The 24,385-nt window shown below is 41.5% G+C and overlaps 1 long non-coding RNA gene across 3 annotated transcripts in view; it reads left to right on the top strand.

Moving 5' to 3' along the window:
* The window catches only part of LOC140905009 (uncharacterized), a 154,901-nt gene that overhangs the window by 55,724 nt on the left and 74,792 nt on the right, over positions 1-24,385 (top strand). The gene's annotated exons all lie outside the window — the stretch shown is intronic.

The raw sequence follows: 24,385 nt of genomic DNA, 5'->3' as shown, positions 1-24,385 counted from the left end.
AAAATAGCGTATAAAGGGAAACTGGTTGATATAATTTATTTGGACTTTCAAAAACCTTTTTTCTAAGTCAAAGAGCCCTAAATAGTCATGGAGTGATGGGTAAAGTACTGTAATGGTAAGAAACAGAAAATAAAGAGTAGGAATAAATGGACATTTTTCATCATGGCAAAATGTTAACAACGGGGTGCCACAAGGTTCCATTCTAGGACCAGTGTTGTTTAATATATTTATTAATGATCTGAGAAAGGCATTGGCAAAATTTGCAGATGACATAACATTAAATCTGAAGAGGCGTGGACAAAATAATGAATAGTATAGTGAAGGTAGACTAGGAACCTCTGTTCATTCTGCCACATTATACAAGAACAAGCAGCCATGAACTGAATCTAGAAAAGTAGGAAATTTACAGCTGATGAAAGGAAATAATTTTTTGTGCAATGCACAATTAGTCATTGGAACTCATTGCCACAACATATCACTGAGGCCAAGAGCTTCACAGAAGTCTAACCTGTATTGGATATTTATATGGATAGACTATTCAGAGCTGTAATAGTAAATATTAAAAAATAAGTGAAGTGGGAAAGGGATAGTGAGGACTGTTGTGATTATTGGATCTAAAAAATTACCCCAATTCTTTGTTCAAATGTAAAAAGTAAGTGCAAGTTCATACAATGTCACAATAACATATGCAGTGTTGTAGCTCACAAGCGTGTCTTTCTCACCAACAAAAGTTGGTCCAATAAAAGATATTACCTCACCCATCTTCCCACAATAACCTGTAATTTTCTGCTTGCTTAGAAATTAACCAGGGAACATAGGTCAAGTTGTTTTCAGTAATTAAATGTTATAAAACAGGTGCAAGAAAACCACACAGAGAAACTAGATTAGTTCAAACAAAAAAGGACCTACTGATACGATTCAAGGATTGTGTTAAAATTTGCTTGTTAAAAATAGGAGATGTGGAGCTAGAAGTTAATGAATCAAAATTGGTGTGGCAGATATTAGGCCTACCTGTTGGACAAAATAATGAAGATGAACTATGCTACCAGTTTCTTCCCTTTCTGGGTTTTTTAAAAAGTTTGAAAAAAAAAAAGTTCTGTTCTCCCGTCCCACCTTGAATTCCAGCTCATCTTTTTCATCTTATCTTCCCTGACCCATGATAGAAGGAGCAACACAAACTGAAAGACTTTTTTCCTCAGAGGAAGGTCACTATGTCTTGCTCTGTTCAAAGAACTTTTTTTTCACTTGTGAGTCCTGAAAATAATAGCATCATGACAGCCAGTCCTCAGCCCATCAGTGGGGATACCCACTAGTATCCCCACTAATTGCTAGCACTGCGAAGGTATGTACGATCCTGTTCTGTTCCCTTCCTTTTGTGTTGCTTTCCCCACACTTTCTTCCTCCTCTCCTCTCTTTTATTCTCTGGGCTTTTTATCAAATCCTGAAATCAATGGCATAGCATCAGCACAGTGAGATGAGATGACCACAATCCTGTGCTGTCTAAGGAAAAAAGACTCAACCAGATGATGTCCCTGACCGGCATGTGTACCAGGGTCCAAGAAACTGGTGCCATGGTTGACTGGCCATCCAAAGTATCTGTTCATGACCATCCATCCATCCATCCAGTTTTCTAAAGACATCAACAAAAGCCATATGTTCCCCACCTTTTCTATCCTATCTCCCCTTCACCTTGTGTTGGTCTGTTTGTTAGAAACAGGAGAAATAAATATGCTTTACACATCAGGACTGAAAGTAAAATTAACCCCGTCCTTTTAATCAAAGAAAGGTTGCTGGTTGCTCTGATATTTTATCTCCAGAAAAGAGAGACTTTAAAGATTTTGACCGTTTGTCAATTTCAAGTTTTACTGCAAATGCTTGTTTTAATTTCTTGTTCTTTCTTGTGTTTGATTGAGAAACTTTCAGCTAAGGCTATCAATTAATCACAGTTAATGCATGTGATTAATGCAAAACAAATTAACTAGATTAAAAAATAGTCACGATTAATTGCAGTTTTAACAATAATAGATACCAATTTAAATTTATTATAACTATTGTGGATGTTTTTCTACATTTTAAAATATATTGATTTCAATTACAACATGGAATACAAAGTGTATAGTGCTCACTTTATATTTTTATTGCAAATATTTACACTGTAAAAAAGATTTAAAAGAAATAATACCCCTCTTCAGTGGGGCTCCAACTTAAGCACTCCTAGTGGCTGCACCTGTTGCAATATTGCATGGGGAGACATATAATCTCTCAAATAGGCAGAGTCAAAACTATGTAGGGATTTATAAGTCATAAAGAAGACATTAAACTCCACCCAGAAGCCAATCAGCAACTAGCCCAGATCATATAGCACTAGTATCCCATGACCCCAATGAGATAAGCTAGACATCACATTCTGCACCAGCTTCAGTTTGTGGGTGGATTCTCCTGAAATAATGCAATATTTTCCCTTATCCACTGACACCAATGGCTAGTGGGACATAAATTAATTTCCTGACCCTGTCACAATGGTCTGGTTACTGGTATATTTGGATAGTCTGTTAATCTGTTTATGTAATACATTCCCTTCTCCCTACAGTATATATTTTAATAATTTTCTCAGAATTCATGTATTGTATAGTTTCTTTTCAACCAGCAGAATGCCCTTCCTTAGATGCAATTCTGGGCATGAGGCATTTAACATGAAAATTAACCTAGCTGTGTACATCTGCACAGCAAAGACTTAGGTACAAAAATTGATGGGACAAGCCAATTAATTATCAAGTTAATTTAACTGCAAATATAACTACCCTATACATGCCAACAAATGTTCTCATTTACTCTGTATTTTGTATATAAAATCTGTAGAAGGTATATTGCAAATAGAGTGTTTTAATATGTTATTTTCATGGACGCCTCTGGCACACTCAGTAGTACACATTACTATTAAAAGATGCTACATGTGTATCTAAGACTGTAGAAGAATTTGTCCTCACCTCTTCTATTGCAAACAGTATGTGTAAACTCCGTAGCATGGAACTATGTGGCTAGACGCCAGCAGAAGACTGCTCTCCCATACAGTTTAGGAGATCTGCAGACTCCTGAGCGGCTAGGGAAGGCACAAACAGTTAGAAACGGAACTGTTTAGGTGACCCGTCTGGCCATAAGAGGACTTCAAAACTTCTCCTGCATGCAGTGATTTAAACTCTAAGCAGATTAACGGAGTCAGTGCACATTCAACATAATCCAATCAAAGAAGTTTTGTGTGCACTTAATTTACCAGCACAAGTATCCCCCGTCAGCCTGCTTGGACATTACTGTGATGGAGTTCTTTAAGAGCCCCTCTGAACTCCTTAGCAGCCTGACACCTGGCTGGTGGAGCTCTTACGGTCCTGGCAAACCTCTGAAATGCTTCTAACAAGGCATCTATCTGTGGTATGCAGCTCCTAAGGTGCACTGGGGCATTCGCAAATAGGAGCCATTGTCTCAGCCCCAGTTGTGCCTAATAATTTGGAGCAGTTCACTGCCTAAGTTAAATTAGCTAGCTGTACATGCAGGCACAGCATACCCTTCCTTAAGGATACACTTAAGTTGAAGGGAGGGAGGGGGGTTGGAATCTACGGCACTTTCTCAATCAGCAACTTTTTAAGGCTCACAATTTCTTCAAATAAAATCAATGTACTCTGGAATAAGACAGGCCATGCACAACTCCTCAGTGAGGTTATTTTCAGGTGTTTCAGCTGTAGGGTTATTCATAAAGCTCAGAAAGATATTTTTCTATAGGGAAAAGTGTATTTTTTCACCCTTGAAAAGAGGCAAAATCATGTATGCACAATTTTTTTAAATCACCTTTGTGGAGACACTGAGGGCCAAATTCTCACCTGCATGAAAAACCCATTTGGCATGGCAAGAAGAGGTGGAGGAGAGAGCCCTGTGGGCTAATCTGCACTGGTCCAGCCCTGGAGTGACTTAGAGCAGCCTAGAGGCTGATTTAACTTGCACTAGTGGTACATGGTCCTTAAAAACAATGCTGTGTCACGCCCCGTCCCACTTTCATCATGCCCTCTGCACTGGAAAGGGGTTGGAAGGCTGGTTCTGCCAGATTGACAGCACTGGAAAATTCCCCTCCACCAGATAAATTATCCACTGGGCTGTTATGGCCAGAATCCAAGTGCTTTTCACTGCCTGAATGGCATGAATGGGGCAGAACAGAAACCAGAAGTTGGACCCAAGGCTGGAAAATTTCATCTCAAAGCTTGAACATTTCAGCAAGTACTGAATGGGAGGTGACATAGAAACTCTTACACATCTTTAACTGTAGTGGTCTCTGTCAGGCGCCAATGTAAAACCCACTTTAGAATAACTTTCCTATCCATCCTTGTACTATCTAGAATAAGGAATATCCTGCTCCTGAAGGTTTACAACTTTTTAAAACTGTGGCCTGCTGCTGCTTCTGACGACAACCAGTATGCCAGAATCCCAAGTATTGGAGGCAACAAACAGAGAAGAAAAGTCTTCAGTTAATTTATGGATTACCTTTTGCTGGTTTTCTACAGATTTTCAAGATACCCATATCCACTGTTGGATTCTGGCTGTAACAGCCCAGTGGATAATACAGATAGTAACAATGAGGAGGCAGTTGCTGTGCATATATGCAGGCGTGAAAGTAGGTTAGAGGACTTACTGGTACGCCGGAGTCCTGAGCAGGGGGCATGGCCTCAACTGGAAGAGGCAGGGCCTTAAATCCCTGGGCCCTTTAAATCTTGATTTAAAGGGCCTGGGGCTCCAGCTGTGGTAGTGGTGGCTGGGAGCCTGGTGCCCTTTAAATCACCCCCGAGCTACCAGCTGCAGAGGCGGCTGGGGGCTTGGGGATGATTTAAAGGGCCCAGGGCTCCAGCTGCTGCTACCGCAGTGGAGCCCCGGGCCCTTTAAATCATTGAGGAGCCCTGGGGGCTCCCGACTGCCACTGCTACCCCAGGGCTCGGGCAGCAGGACTCACGTGGGGATTTAAAGGGCTGGGGCGGTAGCGGCGGCTGGAGCTCTGGAGCCCTTTAAATTCCCGCCAGAGCCCCGCCGCTGCTACCCCAGGGCTTGGGCAGCAGGACTCAGGCATACCCGTAAGTCCTCTAACTTACTTTCACCCCCGCTAGCAGGGCTCATGCAGGGATTTAAAGGGCCGGGGCGGGAACGGCAGCTGGAGCTCCAGGGCCCTCTAAATCCCCGCCGCAGCCCTGCCGCCACTACCCCAGGGCTTTAAATTGGCGTCTGGGAAAGCCAGTCTCGGTCTGGCGCACTGGCTCTTACCGGTATGCTGTACCGGGGCGTACAGGCTTACTTTCACCTCTGCTTATATGCCTACTTAAGTTAATAGGGGGCATGCTTGCCTTGTCCTCCCCACACCTTTGTTTATTTCACCCACCTGTTCTTTTTGTATCATCTGTATAGATTGTAAGCTGTTTTTGTCAACAACTGTCTTTTTGCTGTATACATAGAGGTACCGAGAGCAGTGGGGCCCTGATCTCTAGACTGGCAGAAAATAACTAATAACAATAACAATAAGCTATAATACTTTGTATTTGGAAATGAAATATACATTCATGAATATGCAGCAACTCACTTCAGAACTAGCAGGTGGCTATTTCAAGCAAATACAAGTAATTATACAAATACACATATCCACACATATATGTATTTATGGTAAAAAGAGTACTCAGTGTAAATTCATGAAGAATCCAGACATATGCTGCACTGTGAATATTCCCAATATTTTAAATCAACCAGTCTTATGAGTATGCATGTCCCACCCTAGTATGGGAAATATTTCCAACTACACTGTATGCTGCTTAGCAAACACAAAGGGCAGAGGACAACAAATGCCAGGTGCTGAATGGAGAACTGTATTTCATACACTGCCGGATGAAAAACATATCAGGAAAATTCTCAAGAACAATGTTCTGTCAAAACTAGAAGTATTATATTGTATGTTGTTCTGTCAGAATAAAATACAAATAAGATAGTACAAAATATATATGGGAGACTAAAAACAAATCCATATTGTTATATCAAGATCACAGGCCTATGGGTTTGCTCTTCAGGGCAGACATCTATTTGGTGGCATAGAACATAAAAGCGTCTGCAACGTATACTCTCAACAGCTAAGCATGCAGGTGGGCGCAGAATGATTTGAGAGATACTTTTAAAATGACACAGTTAAGAATTTGCACAAAATTGAAGGCGCTGTGCACAGGGGGGATGGTTAGGCTGATTTTTTCCTACGAGGCTAGAGTCCGTGCAACAAAGCAGCCTTCTAAATGCCATAAAATGGAACAGAAGAGTGGCTTAACCCAGTCAGTCTAAAACTGGACTGAAACCCATTGTAGACGAGATGATTGAACAAGTGCAAGGTGTACAGGCACATACTGAGTAATTGGGCCAGTGCATTCTGGAAACCTAGAGTGAACAATTAGTGGACTATCCTGAGAAGCTACTCAATGAAATGTCATGTTTTCATCATGCAGCTTTTTGTACCAAAGGGTTTTTACATTTAATAAAGAGGCTAGTTAAAGGCACTGGTTTACAATATAGAAAAGTAAATCTCATTTTATGTTTATAAAAGTTGTAACCACTGAGGGTAAGGATTTCAAATATAATGCAGCTCTTCAGTGATACTTTCCCCTTAATATTAATACTGACTACAAATGTTTGCTCTTGAGTTTGTCTGAACATGAAATGAATTTGTGTGATGTCCAAACAGCTTTAGCTTGTCCCTGTAATTGTTTACAGTGTGCACAGTTTTGATGGGCTGGGCCAGATTGTCCTTTCAGTTACAGCAGGGTAAAGCAGGACTGACATGACTGGAGTGAAGGAGTTATCCTGGATTTACCTCACTGTGACTGAGCAGACACTTACCCACGGTTTTATTTTGCAAGCTCTTTGGATGTTTTTGTAAAACAGAAAATTAAACGAATCCAGGGAGCCAACTGAAGGCAAATCCTCCATTCCTCCTGCACCAAGCAAGACCTGCCAGGCTTGGTATAGGGGTTTCTGCAGGGGTGGAAAGAAATTCTCCCTCAAAAGCTCTCCATATATCAGATTTCAGAGTAGCAGACGTGTTAGTCTGTATTTGCAAAAAAAAAAGGAGGACTTGTGGCACCTTAGAGACTAACAAATTTATTTGAGCATAAGCTTTCGTGAGCTACAGCTCACTTCATCAGATGCTTTCAGCTGTAGCTCACGAAAGCTTATGCTCAATAAATTTGTTAGTCTCTAAGGTGCCACAAGTACTCCTTTTCTTTTTGCATATATCAGAGTGTCTGCAACTTAACATCTGGGTACCTGTAAAGTAACATCCATATTGTGTCATTATGGCAGCACTTACTGCATGTCTATACTGCAGGCTGGGAGTAAGCCTCCCGGTCTAGGTTGCTTTGCTCAAGCTAGTGCATTAAAAATAGCAGCATGGCTGTTCAGGCATGAGCAGTGGCTTGGGTTAGCTCCCTGACTGCAAATGTGCCTACCTGCTGGGCCCGAGCTTGGGTGGCTAGCTCGAGCTGCCACCCATGCCACAATGTGCGTACTGCTATTTTTAGAACACACTAGCTTGAGCAGAGCTAGTGCGAGTCTAACTACCTAGGCTGGGAGGCATGGTCTCTGCTGCAGGCAAGATCATGACCGTATTGTCCTAGGCCAGGGATTGGCAACGTTTGGCATGCGGCCTGCCAGGGTAAGCTCCCTGGTGGGCCGGGCCAGTTTGTTTACCTGCCGCATCTGTAGGTTCGACCGATCGTGGCTTTCACTGACCGCGGTTCACCGCTCCAGGCCAATGGGGGCTGCAGGAAGCGGCGCGGGCCGAGGGATGTGCTGGCTGCCACTTCCTGCAGCCCCCATTGGCCTGGAGTGGCCAACCGTGGCCAGTGGGAGCCGCGATCGGCCGAACCTGCAGACGCGGCAGATAAACAAACCGGCCCGGCCCGCCAGGGGGCTTACCCTGGTGGGCCACGTGCCGAACATTGCCGATCCCTGTCCTAGGCAGTTTACAAGCACATGATAAGGGACAGTGTCTGCAGTGTAAATAGCAGTCTAAGCCAGACAGAGAGGGTGGGAATGAAAACAGAGAGCTGAAGTGACTTGCCCAAGGTCACACAGCAGCAAAGCCAGAAAGAGAACCCTAGCTCTCTCAATTCCCAGTCCAGTGGCCTGTCCACTAGATCACTCTGTTTGTCTGTGAAGAGCTAGTAGCTATATTTCAAACACCAATTTCTAGAAATATATTATTCAGTCAATACTATTTATATAACTTAATAATTTCATTATGCACAGCCTCCAATATTGTTAACAATTTGCAGCCAAGTATTTACAAAATAGATAACTACACAATTAGATTAAAATCCTGTTAGTTTTGCCTCCAACCGTACGGCTTTTTCTCAGTCTCCAGGGATGTTAATTGATATATCTTTGTAAACAAATGCGTGATGTTCTCTGTAGACTGATGAAACAATACCCTTATTTTTTAAAAACCGGATTTTAGATTCAAGCACCAACTTCCCCTGCACCTTACTTACACTTACATGCCTAACCCTGCTATCTGTAGGACTGGGATATCTCCGACTAGAAGGGAAAAATATTACCTTATAATTTAATCTTCAATTTTATTTGGCTTTCAAATGTATAAAGGAGCCTTATTTAACTATAAAGAACTACTCAATATTTCTATTGAAAGAAAATTCAACCTTGTAGAAATATGTTATGTAAAATGGTTGAATTTGTTTGCTTTTTGTTCACATTATTCAGTGGAAAAATACAAAATGCTGTAATGACCCCCCAAATCTGACTTTAAAATTCGGTTTATTTAGAACGCAAAAATGCACATGAAATTTAATCAGTATCTCAAGTCACATTATGTACTACAGGAAGTGAGCAAATAAATTAGCTGAACTGGGACATTGTCCCAGATACACCCTTACTTGGTTACAACACCCTTTCCTAGGAACTTCCAGCAGGGGAAGCTCTTAGCACGTCAGTGTCTCCACACTTCTTTAAGAGACAGCAAAGTTTAGTCAAGACCGGGCAAAGGCAGAAAAAAAAATCAATGAAAAAGCAAACGGCGATGTAATAGCTGTATTGGCAGTTAATAAGAATACAGTCCAATTAAATGCCTTTGCTGTGTTTTAAATGTCTTTATCACCTGTATAGAAAGTTTTCAACTTTTTTTTTTTGTATATAAGTCTGGGGTTCACAAAAGTCCATCAGTGAGAGAACAGTTGTCCACTTCAAGGTTGACAGCCAGTCTTCAAGCTTTATGTTTTGCACACTAATCCCTCATCTGTGGGTTACTGAAAACTACTTGCATTTTTGTTCCCAGTTCACCTTGGTGAAAAAACCCAATTCCATAAATGATAAATCCAGTGTCTGCAGAAAGACAGTCACCTAATTGCACAGTGAAGCAGAAGAAAGCCTTGCAAATGGTATACAATTTTCAAAGTGTTCCAAGCCTTAGGCAAAAGCCTTTCAACTGTGTCTAAAACTGAATGATAAAATATGTTGTACAAATTATCTGTGAACAGGAAACATGTGGTAGTGGCAGGGGACTGAAATGTAACACTTGTAAAGAAATAGGAACTGCCAGTCATTTATACCCTTTTACTTTTCTTTCAGTTGCAAGTTCCATCATTTTTTTTCACCATCAGTTGATGTTCAAGTTTATAATAAAACATTTATCAGATCTCACTAGGCCAATTACAGCTTTTGTATCAGAAACAACAAAAAATAATACCCTGCATGTGGCTAAAGGTTCAGTTTCGTCCCTTTCTACATACTCTTAAAATGTTTCTGTGTAATCATTTTGAGAATGCATGTGGGATGGAATTTTGAAAAAGCCTGAGTGCTCCAGAAATGGATGAGATGCCAATCCACAATATTTTGGACCCAGGTAATAATAAATTGAGAAAAATGTCTCAATTCTTGTCTATAAAATAAAAATAATAATAAATAATAATAATTTAATAATAAATGTAATGCACAATTACTATTCAACAAGAAACAGAGAAGGCTCTTTTCTGAAAGCTCATTTGTGCCGCCTGACTCTAAGTTCCGACAGTGATGGTGTATCCTATAACAGCTCCTGTTTTTTAAAGATGTAATTCTTATCACCAGTACCAACCCCTCTGCACAGTGGTCCTCACTTATGGAATTTTTAGTTTGTCTCTAAACCAACACTTCAGGGTTTTAAAAAAAATGTTTCTAGTTTGTGCTTCACCTTGCAGAAAAAAAGTAAACTTTTACCTAGTTTCAGAAAATTATCTGGGGAAGCAGAAACACTAGGAGATTTAAATCTACTACATAAAAAAATCCACTTTCAACCACTCAAAACCAAAGTCCTTTATGACGCACTTTGAAGGGGTTCTTTGGGCCCTGATTTAGCAATGCACTTATGCATGTGATTAACTTTAATCATGTGCTTAAGCTCATCACTGCTCAGCAAAGTGTTTAAGTGCTTTGCTGAATGACAGCCTTAGTTTTTATTTTAAAACCTTGCTCTAGGCTTTTGTTACTTTGCTGTGTATTACCTGTCTAATTAGATCACATTAGGTGTGCTCAGTCTACTGTGGTGTTGATGCCTCACCATCATGGTAGCTTTACTCAATGCATAGAGGTGCTCTTTGTGGATGGAAACATGTAAACCGGTGCACTGTGATATGTTGATAGGACAAATTGCTATAAAGCTAAATTATATGGGTAGGATTTTTCAGAAGTGCCCAGTGCTGGCCTAACTTTGTTGTCATTGAAATTGATTGTAAAACTCCCACTGACTTCAATGGGAGCAGAGTTAGGCCAATTGCTAAATATTTTTGGAACTCCCACCAATAATAAGTAATATGGGGAAGTTTACACTTCCACTCCCTGGGCTGTGGATCAGCAGAGAACTTCTGCTTTGGTTGGGAGGTGCCAGTCTGGCACCTTTCATGAGCACTAAATTTACCTGAAACTTGGTTTTAAAAAAAAAGGAAAGAAAAAGAAACAAACCACTGTCTGGCCTGGCAGACCAAAACACTGCCACTGAGTGGAGACAAATTCAGATCCAATGCAGTCCTCAACTCCTCAGGCTGTGAGAGCTACTTGCTTCGACTGGGTGCTCGGACACTAGGGGTCAAATACCTTATACTAGCTGGTTCATGGAATGTAGCTAATTGGCTAAGAAGGGAGCCACATCCAGTTGAATTTATTTCTTCACTCAAAACACAGTCAACCTGTGGAACTCTTTGCCAGAGGATGTTGTGAAGGCCAAGACTATAACAGGGTTCAAAAAAGAACTAGATAAATTTATGGAGGATAGGTCCATCAATGGCTATTAGCCAGGGTGGGGAGGGATAGTGTCCCTAGCCTCTCTTTGCCAGAAGCTGGGAATGGGTGACAGGGGATGGATCACTTGATGATTATCTATTCTATTCATTTCCTCTGGGGCACCTGGCAATTGTCCACTGTTGTAAGACAGGATACTAGGCTAGATGGACCTTTGGTCTGGCCCAGTATGGCCATTCTTATGTTCTTATGAACGGATGACTGTCAAAAAAGTCTTGAGAAGTGAAGGGAAATAAAAGGCAAGGACAAAGAGAATTCCTGATCAAACAGGTACCCCCAAATGAGTACCTGTAATGTGTTTCCACAAGCTGCCATTGACTTGCCTCTATAAAAATATAATGTAGTTTAATGCAAATTTTCAGGATAATTTCTCTTTTAGATTATAAACCCCAGTTTGAAGGAATGCTGCTCCTGAGAAAGAGCTGTACAGCACAGTGGGTTTGCATGTTTTCATGATAATAATAATTTACATTTTTATGCAGCCTTTCATTCGAAAGCATCCTAAAGTGCTTCATAAACACTCTCCATAGAATGCCACAGATATGCAACCAAATAGAGAATGACAAGGGGAAAACTTGTTAATGTAAAGGGGAAACTTTGTGAAAAAGAGGCAGGAGCAAACCCGTACTCTCATGAAAAGTATTATGTGATCTTTAATGTCTACATACAGAAGATGGAGCCTCATTTTTTTAAAGATCTCATCCAAAAGAGTCCCCCATATGATGTGCAATGAACCAAATATATCCATTTGAGAAGGATAAAGACTGAAACAACCACAATGAGATTTGGGCTTTGTGGCTTTAAAGTTCCCCAACTTGAAAGTTAGGCTTTAAGTCAATTCCTTCCAAAATTTTTCTGATACGAACTAAAAGCCAAATCCTGAGGTCCTACTTCAGTCTTTATTGTGTCCTAATTCAGGCAAATCCCACTGAAGTCAATGGCAGTTTATGTAATTATGGACTGAGTAAAAACTGAAGGCCATCTTCCTAGGGAAAATCCTCTGGAATGGGCCCCAGAGGGTGGGAAGATATGGACGACTCCCCTCACAGAGTTTCAATGAGGTTGTTCCATCGGGATGGGGAAAGGGAAGATGGGGAGTTTCCAGTCTTATCCTGAGGAGTGAGCAATGTGGGGTTAACCTCTAAAACTCACTGATCTCAGAAGGTTCCACTCAAGAGCTCAGCCACCTGCATGAGAGCCCTGGATCACCTTACTGGCTCTAGAGCGTCCCAAATTATGTCTCCATGTGGCATATAGCAAAGAAATTAACTGAGATTTATGCCTTAATCTGGTGTTTCAATTCAAGGTCAACTGAATTACCGTCCACCTACCCACAGTGTAATTCTCCCTATAGTTCCAACTGTGAATATTATTTCTTACTTCCCTACATTAAAAAAATTATGCAGTGTTGCTGGTGGAGAAATATCTGCTTTCCTCCACCCCAGCAGTGGCTGCAGTGCTCAGTGAATGATCCCTCTGTTTGCAAAGCCGTTATTCCTAATGTTATTTCCACGCTGATGCTTTCCATCTCAGTCAGGAGGGCTTTATCAGAGCTGCTTTTTCAGTCAATCACTCCTTCTGTAATCTTGTGCTTTTAAATATAATTTAAAGTTAAAACCCACCTTGCAGTCTAGAGCTTCTGCAAAGAAGCTGTCGATTAAAGACACCATGTGGGAGTAAAGATCGGTGAGTCCAAAATCAACTCAGGCTGTGGATTTTTCTGCAGGAGGACAGGAAGAGTGGGGGGAAGCATGGCCCAGTGATTAGGGCAGTGGTTTGGGATCTGGGCAATCTGGCTTCAATTTCCTGATTTAGCACAGGATTCCTGTATGACCTTGGGCAAGTCACTAAGCCTCATTGTCCCTCAGTTACCCATCTGTCCTGGAGAGGCAATGGGCACTGCTACAATAAAACGTGCCCATTGAAACATCATGAAAATTACTGAGTTGGTCACAGGCTACACACCCAGGACCAGGAGAGACTATTCTTCAGCTGGTACAACTGACTAAGCAGAAGGGACAACCTATTGTCCTTTTTACTGATATCTGAAAGAGCTCATACTAGGCTGGTATATAGTGCTAGCACAGAGAGCTAGGGTGAAGATTTGAGAGAAATGTAGGATTCATCTGCTAGGCACTGAGGAGGTAGTGATCTAATAGATAGGATGTGATCCAGAAGACCAGGGTTCTGTTCCCAGCTCTGACATAGTCTGTTGTTTGACTCTGACCTTTTCACTTTTCTGTGTTCTTGTTTCCCTTCCCACCGAGAATCAGTCTTGATTATTTATCTTGTCAGCTCTTTGAGGCAGGGACCAACTCCTACTACAAGTTTGTTCAGTGCCTAGCACAATGGGGCCTCAATCTCAGTTGGGACTTGTAGGTATTACTATACAAATAATAAATAATACTGGTAGTAAGTTATGTTGTCATGGCTATAGGGCAAACTGCACCTCAGACTCTTTTTAGTGCCTCTCAAGTGCACCCCCCAGGTGACAAGCCTGGACTCCTGCACCTCACTGTGGGTGGAACCATGTTGCCCGAACACTGTTAGACTGAACATCTGGGCTGCCGCCCTTCTGGTTTCCAAATGTATTAAAAAACAGGTCCAACTTGGTTTTGGCACCTCTGTGAGTTTCCCTTTGGGACCCTGTGCCAGCAGACATTTGCAGTGTCTTCAAACCAAAGCTATATTTATTCATTCCTCAAAAGATACACAACATGTAGAGCAAATGGTAAGAACAAGAAAGAGACTAAACAATGGGTATTCCTTATTCATTTGTTAGTTCCCCTCAGCTCAACTAACCCCGCCTCTGGCAAGGAGAAACAGATCACGCTTGCTCACAATATCTGTGTCTCTCTGTGTTTTAGAAAGTCTGTCATCTTTCACTGATACTCTGGGCCATCTCTCTGGTTCACTCAATTTCTTTCCCTTTCCTAGTGAGTTTGAGGATTTTTTAAAAATCCCCTTTGATCCCTTGAGAAGTGTGTCAGAGGTCAAGTCAAGTGCCAACTCTTGGCCACTCACCAGACTGCTAAATGGGATCCAGTCAGTGAATCCCCAGATGTTTTAAACCTCTGATTCATTCCGGTTGGAAAATAAAGCCTCTCAACAGAATCCAGGCATTACCTCTGTCTTAGAGTCCCTAGGCACACTTTTCAGGGTGCAGACCAACTGTGTAGCACCATGTCCTGAGAGCTTAGACCACATGGTCCACTGACCAGCCCCTTGGAATAGTGCTGGCCCCTCAGACTTCTCCCAGAACTCCACCCAAAGGTGTGAGCCTTTTGACTTACCTTTGCATGGGGCCACATGGTAGGTGCAACACATAATGTACACAGACACTTTTCACAGAATTCTAATACCATTGTGCTTTACTTAACATATAAAGCATGGAGAATACAGACCATATAGAAAACAACAAACATCCTGAACCCAATGCCTCTCTCTCCAGTTCACCCTTTCCTTGGGAATCCTTGGGGGGACCAACTGAGTTCAGGTAGGCAAAGTTCTCCCTTGCCTCATTAGGCTTCTGCAGCAGCTTCTGTCTGCTTGAGCTGGTGAAAATGGCCGAAGCCCCTGAATAATCGCAGTCTCTCTGTCAGGTGACTCCCATATCAGACTCCTCAGATGTTTCCAGACTGTGACCAGGTGACATTGTTGCTAGGTGACCTCTTCCCTAATAAACCAGTTCTCCTGGGTGGGAACCAGCCTATTGTTTAGAGCTATTCCATTTCAGTGGGAGAGTACTGAAGTCAATAACTCTCTATTGTCATCCCTTTGCCATCAGCCTCTGGAATTCCAGTCCAACATGGATGTAACAGGACAACAGAGAAGGTAAAGAGCCCCACATCCAAAATGGAGTCTGCAGTCCAACACAGATACACTTAAAGAGCCCCCAATATCAAACAGAATTCATAGGTTGTATGTATGGATTACACAAATAACCAGAAAGAGTAGACCATTCTAATTTTCCCCCCATGGCCAAGCCATTGCTATCTTAAGTCCTTTGAAGCTGTTTACCTCAGGAGTCTTATCTTTGCCACTGTTTCATTTCCTGTGGGTTTCCCTATGACAGCTTCCCTTGTATTAACTCCATTCAAGCTGGATAATATAATCCAGATAAACTGAAGTGCATATGATATTTATAAAACATAATACAGATATTTCCCAGTTCTCCTCATATGTACTTAAGCCTTGTCTATACTAGAGAGACTACCCATTGCTGATATGGGTATCAGTAACGTGCACCTGAACTGGTGCTTAACAGCTATGAGCATAGCCAAGGACAGAGAGCTACACCTGAGGGTCAGAAATGGGGAATTCTTGTAGACTAGACACGCCCTTAGGTATTATGGTTATAGGAACCTTACAATGAGAGAGAGAGAGAGAGAGAGAGAGAGAGAGAGAGAGAGAGAAACCATAGAAAATAACCAGTGGGGAGTAAAGACACCACATAAAGTAGATACAGCAAAACCATTAGTAATGGGTAACAGTAGGACAGGGACCTAAAGAACATTGGTTTTAATAGGAGCACATTCCAGCCATTAATGAGGATGGGGAAGGCATTAAATTTCAGAGCCCTAATGAGCAATGAGCCATTTGGGTAGCAGCCACCAACTACAGAGAAGATGCAAAGTAACTGCTACTGCAAACTCTGAGAAAGAGATGCCCCAGTTCTCTCATGGAAGATGAGCACTCTCAGGGAAAAGTAGTTTATTAGAAGTCTTTCTTGTAGCTGTGAAAAGAAAAAAAGGATGGTTAGATACACCTATGTCAGTTTTGTTGTTGTTGCCATCAGAAGAACCCTAAAAATAATTAATAGTAAAGGTAACTTTTTCAAAGGGTTTCAGTGCCAGGGTGGCATTTTATTTCATCTGAACTCGAGCTGATGTTCCATGTCTCCACTGAGGGATCTCCAAACCATGTATGCATAAGGGTAAGATTACTCATGTGAATAGTCTCCTTGACTTCACTGGAACTAGCCATGTGAGTGATGTTACTCATCTGCACATTTACAGGATCTAGCCCTAAGGCATGGATTACACTATATGTTCACAAACTGATCATTACGCTAGCCACTTTGACCAGTCAAATCACAGGGGTCTAATGTTCATCTTAAATGTGAATCTAAAGCACATCAATTTTTGTTTTTAACCCTTTGTTGTTCTTTGAAGTTTAGGGAGACACCCATATTTTTTTCCAAAAAGCTATTTTTCATGGTTTTATTTATTTTCAATTTTAAAATAGCAGGTCATTACATTGCTAGAGAACTTTGGCAAGTTATCTGGAGTGTCCAAAGACTGACGACAAATGAGGCTGTAACCAGAATGACTGTTCTTCCTCTTCCCCTAAGTAAGGCTGGGGGCGGGACAGGAGGTGGTGGAGGGGAGGCATATGGAGCTAAGCCCCAATGATAGAATGGATTAAACTTGTTGGACATCACCTACCTTGATCCAGTGTTGCTTTGGGTCACTCCTTTGATGAGCTAGAAATCACTCACAATGGCATGGAGAACTCGTTAGTCACTACAGAACCACAAAAGAAATAGCCCATTTGAATCTTATTTTCGAATGTGCTTTGAAGCTTTGAGGTTAACAAATCCTTTAGTCACATACGGTACTGTCCTAATGAAACCTCTTTCTGTCTGGACATGCAGAGCATATCTTTTTGAATGAGACCTCGACTGAAATGAAAGGGATATTGGCAACCCAAAAAAATCACACTTCTGTCTGAAAATATTTTACCTACTATTGTGAGAAGTAACTCCTAAATGTACTGTAACTGAGACAGATTAGAGATTTTCTTTCTTTCTTTCTTTCTTTCTTTCTTTCTTTCTTTCTTTCTTTCTTTCTTTCTTTCTTTCTTTCTTTCTTTCTTTCTTTCTTTCTTTCTTTCTTTCTTTCTTTCTTTCTTTCCTTCCATTTTGTTTACTTTTTGCATTTGACAGTACTTTGTGTATAACCAAGTTCACCATTTCCTCTATTAATGTGGCTCCTTTGCACAGCACCAGCAGAGAAGGAAATACTTTTAAAAGAGAGAATGTCATTGTAACCCCCAAAAATATGGGCAGAAGGACTCCAGATCAGGTGTAGTACTACCTGAAATTACTTTAAACTCTTCTTTTAAACTGAGTAGATTTAAAGTGACCTAGTCAACATAAAATGTAGATTCCTTGCCAGACAACATAGTTAAGAAAATAAATGGATGAATCTGTTCCATTAAAATCAAAAGCAACCCAGACTTTTACTTAAATTCAAACTGAACCCAAATCTTTCTGAAGTCTGAAAAAGCTTGGTTCACTTTTATTCTAAATAACGTTTCAGTTTGGTGCCCCTCTGTATATCCTTCTTCCAGCCAGCATCTGAATTGTAAGGCCAGAATACTGCAAGAAAACCTTCTCATATAATTTTACTGCCCAGTTCATTAGAATCACGAGATTTGGGTAAGCATCTGAATCTTAAGATGCTTATCCATACCAAATTTCTCTCAACCTATATAGAGTTTATCTCATCATTTGCTCTAAGGAGTCCTTTTGTGCCAATTATTTCTGACCCTCCAAATTTAAATATTTCAGTATGTACATATTTCTAACTGCATTTACCTGCAGCTGCCCCCCCCCTTTATTTTTTTACAAAGAAACAATGCTTAATTACTAGGGAATCAGCTTTTCTCGCATTGAATCATTTTTAGATATCTGGGGCTTGAATCTCATCTCACACTGATTTATATCAAATGTAGCTCCCTTGAGGTAGACACCCTGAGATGTGGCATCACACCCTTTTATTTCCTTTTATCTTCTTTCTCTCCTCTTTTCCTTCCCTGATTTCTTTCTCTTCCTCCCTCCTCTGTTTCATTATCATTCTCCTCCTCTATCATACTCACATTCTGTCTTTCACCACACTTTCTCTCATGCTTCTCTCACTATTCTACCCCAGTGAAACAGATATATTAGAGCTACTTAGGCTACATAATCAGCTAAGCTGATCAGTAGAAAAGAGCACTCTGGGTAAAATATCTAATAGGAAGTCAGCCAATGCTTTTCACTGTCTGGCCATGGCTCTGGGAAAACAATGGATGCATTATGAGACTATAGGCAAAATTCTCAGCTGGTGTAAATGAGTGTAGCTCCATCGAAGTCCATGGAGCTATGCCAAGATATACCAGCTGAGTATATTTATTCCAAGGTCAGGGTGGAGCCAGCTGAGAAACCAAAACACACATCTGTAACAAGTCTCCAAAACTCATAGTTACATGGAAGGTAAATTGCATGGAATCTTACACCCACATGTAGCTTGCAAGAACAAGTAGTTAATGTTAACTATTAATGCTTGTACAGTTCTTTGAAAGAGTATCAAGTACTAAGTATCATTAACTACTCTCAAAACCCATTGTGCATCCTAAGGGCCAAACTGTACCATCAGATCCCAGGGGCAGGGGGGAAGCCTTGCCAGTGAGCATCTTTTGGAGATATGTACTCCAGAGAACAAAACAATTTTAGCCTTTAAATTGCACAACTGGTATGTGGCAGCTTCCTTGGATGTCTGATCCTTTTATTGCCCAGAATGAAAATCAGCATTTTAGCCTTGTTACAGCCTATATAGGCTCTTACTGACAAGCAGCCCAATTTCAAGATAACTCTTTATTATGAGCAGGAACTATGTACAGAAATGAGGTGACAAAACTTTCTACAATTCTGTGTAGCTGCAGCCTCCCACTGCTGGCTTGGGCTCCTCTTTTTCTGCTCCAGCCGGAAGTGTATCCTGGCAACCAAAGAAGGCCGCTAGACTGTACAGGAAGAGTTCAGCAGGTGACTTTCCAGATTGCTGTAGTATAGTTCTATAGTTGAGTAGTGCTAAGTATGGATCTTCTGTTGCATCCATTGCTCTTTTGAACAAGTTTTTTGCTACACGTACTCTACATTCAGATCATTCATTTGCTTGAGGATATCTAGGACTAGGTGCCTCATAATGACAGTTACACATTTTAGCAAAGTGCAGGAATTTCCTACTCTTGATCTGTAGTCCGTTGTCATTTATTGGCTTTCTTGGAATTCCATGATGTGCATTATTGCCTAACAATTGTTGCTGCTGTGGTAGCTTCAAGTATGTCTGCTTCTGGAAAAGAGATAAAGTAGCACACTACACCCGGCTGATCATGTCTTCCCAAGTTGAACATGTCAATTCCAACGTTGTCCCAAGGAATTGCAAGTTGTTCATGTAGTGTCAATGGTTCTTTCTGCTGGAAATCTCTATACTTGACACATTCCACACCTGCTCACTCTTTCTTAAACGTCACTATTCATCTGTGGCCAGAATACAAACTTCTCTAGCTCTCAGTTTTGATTTGGTCATTACCGGGTTCCCTTTGTGTATTTGTTCCTATATTTTCCTTCTGTGCACGGTTGGAGCCACAGTTTTTATTCCCTTCAAGAGCACTACTGAAATCACTGAAAGTTCATTTCTATACTGGGACTATGCAGTTGATTTTATCCTCTTTTACTTATTGCTTGTATCACTGCTTGTATCTTTTCATCATTAGCTGTTTCTGTCTCCAATTCATTCTATATCCTTGGATATACAGCTTATCATACTTTTATCATGGTCACATGTATATTTACTGCTTGTTCCTGATTATCAGGCTGTGTATTGTCAGATGGGGCATATGACCCGAAATTGTGTCTGTAAGTGGTGTTCAGGTTGGAGATCTCAGGTCACAACATCTGGTTTTTTCCCCAAAGTAGTCACTGTATCATTGGTTGTGCTTCTCTAAGTCCCTTTTTGTGTACTGCAATCAGAGGTTTGTGATCAGTTTCTGCTTTGAAGCTAAAACCATAGAGAAAATCATGAAATACTGTACATCCATAAACCAGACCTAGTGTCTTTTTTTCAGTTTGTGCATACATCTTCTCTACAGCTGTCACAGTCCAAGATGCATATGAGACTGGCAACCAGTAAGTTCCATGACACTGTAACAGTGCTGCTCCCAGCCCTCCTTTTGAGGCATTTGTGGAGAGTTTGATGTCTTTAATGCGTCAAAAAAAAAATGCAGTACTGTAGTTGATGTCAGAATGTAAATCACTGAACTCTTTCATGCTCTGGCATCCATGCCCATTTGGTGACCTTGTGGAAAAGATGTCTTAGGTAAATTTTGCAATCTGCATAGTTAGAGATGAATGTGTTGACCTAATTCAGCATGTCTAGCAGCATTTGAATTTCCTTTTTATCTTTAAGTCTTGGCATGCTCAGTATTGCCTGGATCTTTGATTCCCCAGGTAAGATTCCCTTTGTAGTCAGTCTGTCTCTCAAGTATGTTATTTCCATTATTTAAAGCTGTCACTTGACTTTATCAATTTAAGGTTATTAGTGCTCACCATTTCTGTACTCTCCTTGTCATTCCTGATAATCAATGGTAATGCTGCCCCAAATTATTGGGTCATCAATATACACTTCATGCATGCTAGACCCTGAAGCATATGGCTTGTTGTACAATGAAATACTTCTGGAGCTGAACATATTCTGAAAGGCAGTCTTAGGAAGCAGGAAGTGGAGTGTGGAAAGTGCAGATCTTGGAATGCTCATTGTCCAAGGGGATCTGCCAAAATCCACACAATGCATCTAATTTGCTAAAGAATTCAGATCCTGCCATCTCAGACAATGGCTCACTTTTTGTGGGCAAGTGGAGGTGTTCTTTTTTATGTTTTTGGTCAGCTCCATAGGGTCCATACACAGCTGTCGCCCCCCTCCTTTTCTACAGTTATTAAGGCGTGAACTCAGTCTGTTGGTTCTGCTATTCTCACTTGCTGTCTCATTTTGCAGTTTTTCTTTCTAGTGTCTTTCTTAAAGCATATACAACTTTTTGCTTTGGATGTAGCACAGATTCTGCATTTTCTCTTAGCCAGATCTTATATGTTACTTGGTGGCACCCATTTTCTATAAATACATCTTCATATAATGATATTAACACTTTCATATCTGGTTCTATGCTGCCTGTCTATCTCTCTATGGTATACATCCTCTTAACGAGATCAAGCACCTCAGACTGTGTAGGCCCGAGAATGATTGCTTGCCTTTGTGTACCACTACAAACTCTTGTTTTATCATCTCCTCTGTAGTAGTATTTAAGTGTCAGTGAACACTCTCCCAACACTAGAATTGTTCCTCCATTAAGGTCTTTCACAGACACTTTTGACTTTTCCACTTTTATGTGCTCCTTACATTTTCCTATTTCAGTTTCTGATATTAAATTTACTTGTGCCCCAGTGTCTATCTTGTATGTAATATGAGTGCCATTTGTGTACATTTAATTAGCCAGTCTTTTGAGTTTTCAGATTCTTCCATTATTGTACTTAAGAACAGCTTCTCCTCTTCACCTGAGGAGTCCCCTTCTGCACTTAATACATACACTTAATACATAAAAAGAAAAGGAGTACTTGTGGCACCTTAGAGACTAACCAATTTATTAGAGCATAAGCTTTCGTGAGCTACAGCTCACTTCATCAGATGCATATCGTGGAAACTGCAGCAGACTTTATATATACACAGAGAATATGAAACAATAGCTTACCTAAAGTGATCATCAGGTGGGCCATTTCCAGCACAAATCCAGGTTTTCTCACCCTCCACCCCCCACATAAATTCACACAAATTCACTCAAATTCACACAAATTCACTCTCCTGCTGGTGATAGCCCATCCAAAGTGACAACTCTTTACACAATGTGCATGACAATCAAGTTGGGCTATTTCCTGCACAAATCCAGGTTCTCACATCCCCCCCACCCCCATACACACACAAACTCACTCTCCTGCTGGTAATAGCTCCACATTGTGTAAAGAGTTGTCACTTTGGATGGGCTATCACCAGCAGGAGAGTGAATTTGTGTGGGGGGGTGGAGGGTGAGAAAACCTGGATTTGTGCTGGAAATGGCCCACCTGATGATCACTTTAGATAAGCTATTGCCAGCAGGACAGTGGGGTGGGAGGAGGTATTGTTTCATATTCTCTGTGTATATATAAAGTCTGCTGCAGTTTCCACGATATGCATCTGATGAAGTGAGCTGTAGCTCACGAAAGCTTATGCTCTAATAAATTGGTTAGTCTCTAAGGTGCCACAAGTACTCCTTTTCTTTTTGCGAATACAGACTAACACGGCTGTTACTCTGACACTTAATACATGTTTTCTCTGCACATTTTAGCATAATGGTTAGGTTTCTTACAGTTTCTCCATATTTCCCAGAATGCTGGGCATTTCCTATATTCCTGCTGATTACCACATCACTGGCATTGTTTCCTGCTTCATGTGTTTCTATCCTTGGCCAATTTAATTTCTGCAAACTTTTCTCTTGCTATAGCACTCACAGGCATGTGCTCTGTGCCTTTCTTTAGGCTTTTTATTTGTGTTTCTGTTTGTTCTGCTGTTTGACATGTACATACATCTTCCATTTGTAACCATTCATGGACTTTTTTATTGTTACACTCTAAGACAGTTCTGGTCTTTAATGAGAGAGTCTTTCATTATGGCATATTCACAGGACAGACTTTTTCAGTTTTAAGTTTGTGACCAACTCATCTATTGTTTCTCTTTCATTCTGAGTTCTCTTCCCAACATAGGTCTCTCCTAAATAACATTTTTTCTAGCGGTACAATGATCCTCAAAGATTTTTATTATTTCTGCAAAGCTTTCCTCTTTCTTGCCACCTCCATTTGTATAGAATGTATTGTAGTCATCAAGGGCTTCTATGCCTGACCCTGTTCAGAGCAGAACAATCTTTTGCTCATTCTCCAGTTTATTTGCCCCAGTGGCTTTCCTATACAGCTAAAATTGCTGTTTGAACCATTTTCAGGCATCTTTAGCATTTCCCCTGAATCTCAGAGCTGGTGGGGCTGTTACATGCAGTCACATAGGCTCTGTAGCAGCCCTTGCCAGTTACCTCTCACTGGGTCTGCTAGGAAGCTGTACCTCCCTTTCCTGGCACTGCCAATCAGAGCACAGTCAAGCTGAACCTATTATGAACAGAACTGCATATAGAAATAAGGTAACAAACTTCCTATTACTCTGTGTAGTTGCACCCAGCGCTGCCCTGTCCTGGGATTCTTTGTTTCTGCCCCAGCAGGAAATCTCACTGAGAAGCCAGAAATTGTATTTAGAGAATACAAGAAGCATAGAAGGACTTCCCGGAGAACTTACTCTACAGCATACAGCTCTCTCATAAGCAAGAGTCGTTACTGCAGTATTATCTCCACCAAGGAAAAAGGATAAAAAAGAGCCAGACATATATTTTGTAGTTTGTCCTTGAGGAAGCAATACAATGCTATGCAAAGAGAGAAAACCACCGGTCTGAATTTCCAGAATTCTGAGCACGCACCATGCCAATTAATGTCAATGGGAGCTGTGGAATTCTGTAGCTGAACACCAGGCCCAGCATTGTGACGGGCTCAATCACGAGCCAGCCTACACATCTGCACAAGGGATTAAGGGGTTGCTATGTGCTCCCTTACTCCCCTGCATGTGCTATGTGCATCATGGTTAAGGCTACATTTTAGTCACATGTATTTTTAGTAAAAGTCATGGACAGATCACAGGCAGTAAACAAAAAATCATGGCCCGGGATCTGTCCATGACGGTTACTATACACCTCTGACTAAAACTTGGGTGGGGGCGCAGCTCGGCGGGCAGCCCTGGGGGCACCATGGGTGCTTGTGGGAGGGTGACCTGGGGGACACCGCGGGTGCTCAGGGGGGTGGTGGCCCAGGGGGCACCGTGGGTGCTCAGGATGCAGGGGGTGGTTGGCGGTTCGAGGGCAGGCTCCCTACTCGGCACCTGGGAAGCAGAGACCGCCAGCTCCTAGCTTCATGTGCTGCCTCCAGTCTGCCCCAAGCCCTGGTTCTGCAGCTCCCATTGGCTGGGAACTGCGGCCAATGGGAGCTGTGGGGGCGGTGCCTGCAGGCGGAGGCAGCACATGGAGCTAGAAGCTGAGGGAGGGAGTCTGTGTCACCCTTTTGGGGAGCCCCCCCACCAGGTAAGCACCGCCCCAGACC

The sequence above is a fragment of the Lepidochelys kempii genome, chromosome 1, assembly GCF_965140285.1.
Source record: "Lepidochelys kempii isolate rLepKem1 chromosome 1, rLepKem1.hap1, whole genome shotgun sequence".
Classification (NCBI taxonomy): Eukaryota; Metazoa; Chordata; order Testudines; family Cheloniidae; genus Lepidochelys; species Lepidochelys kempii.
The sequence above is the reverse complement of the archived record's forward strand: the minus strand, read 5'-3'. Positions and strand labels throughout refer to the sequence as shown.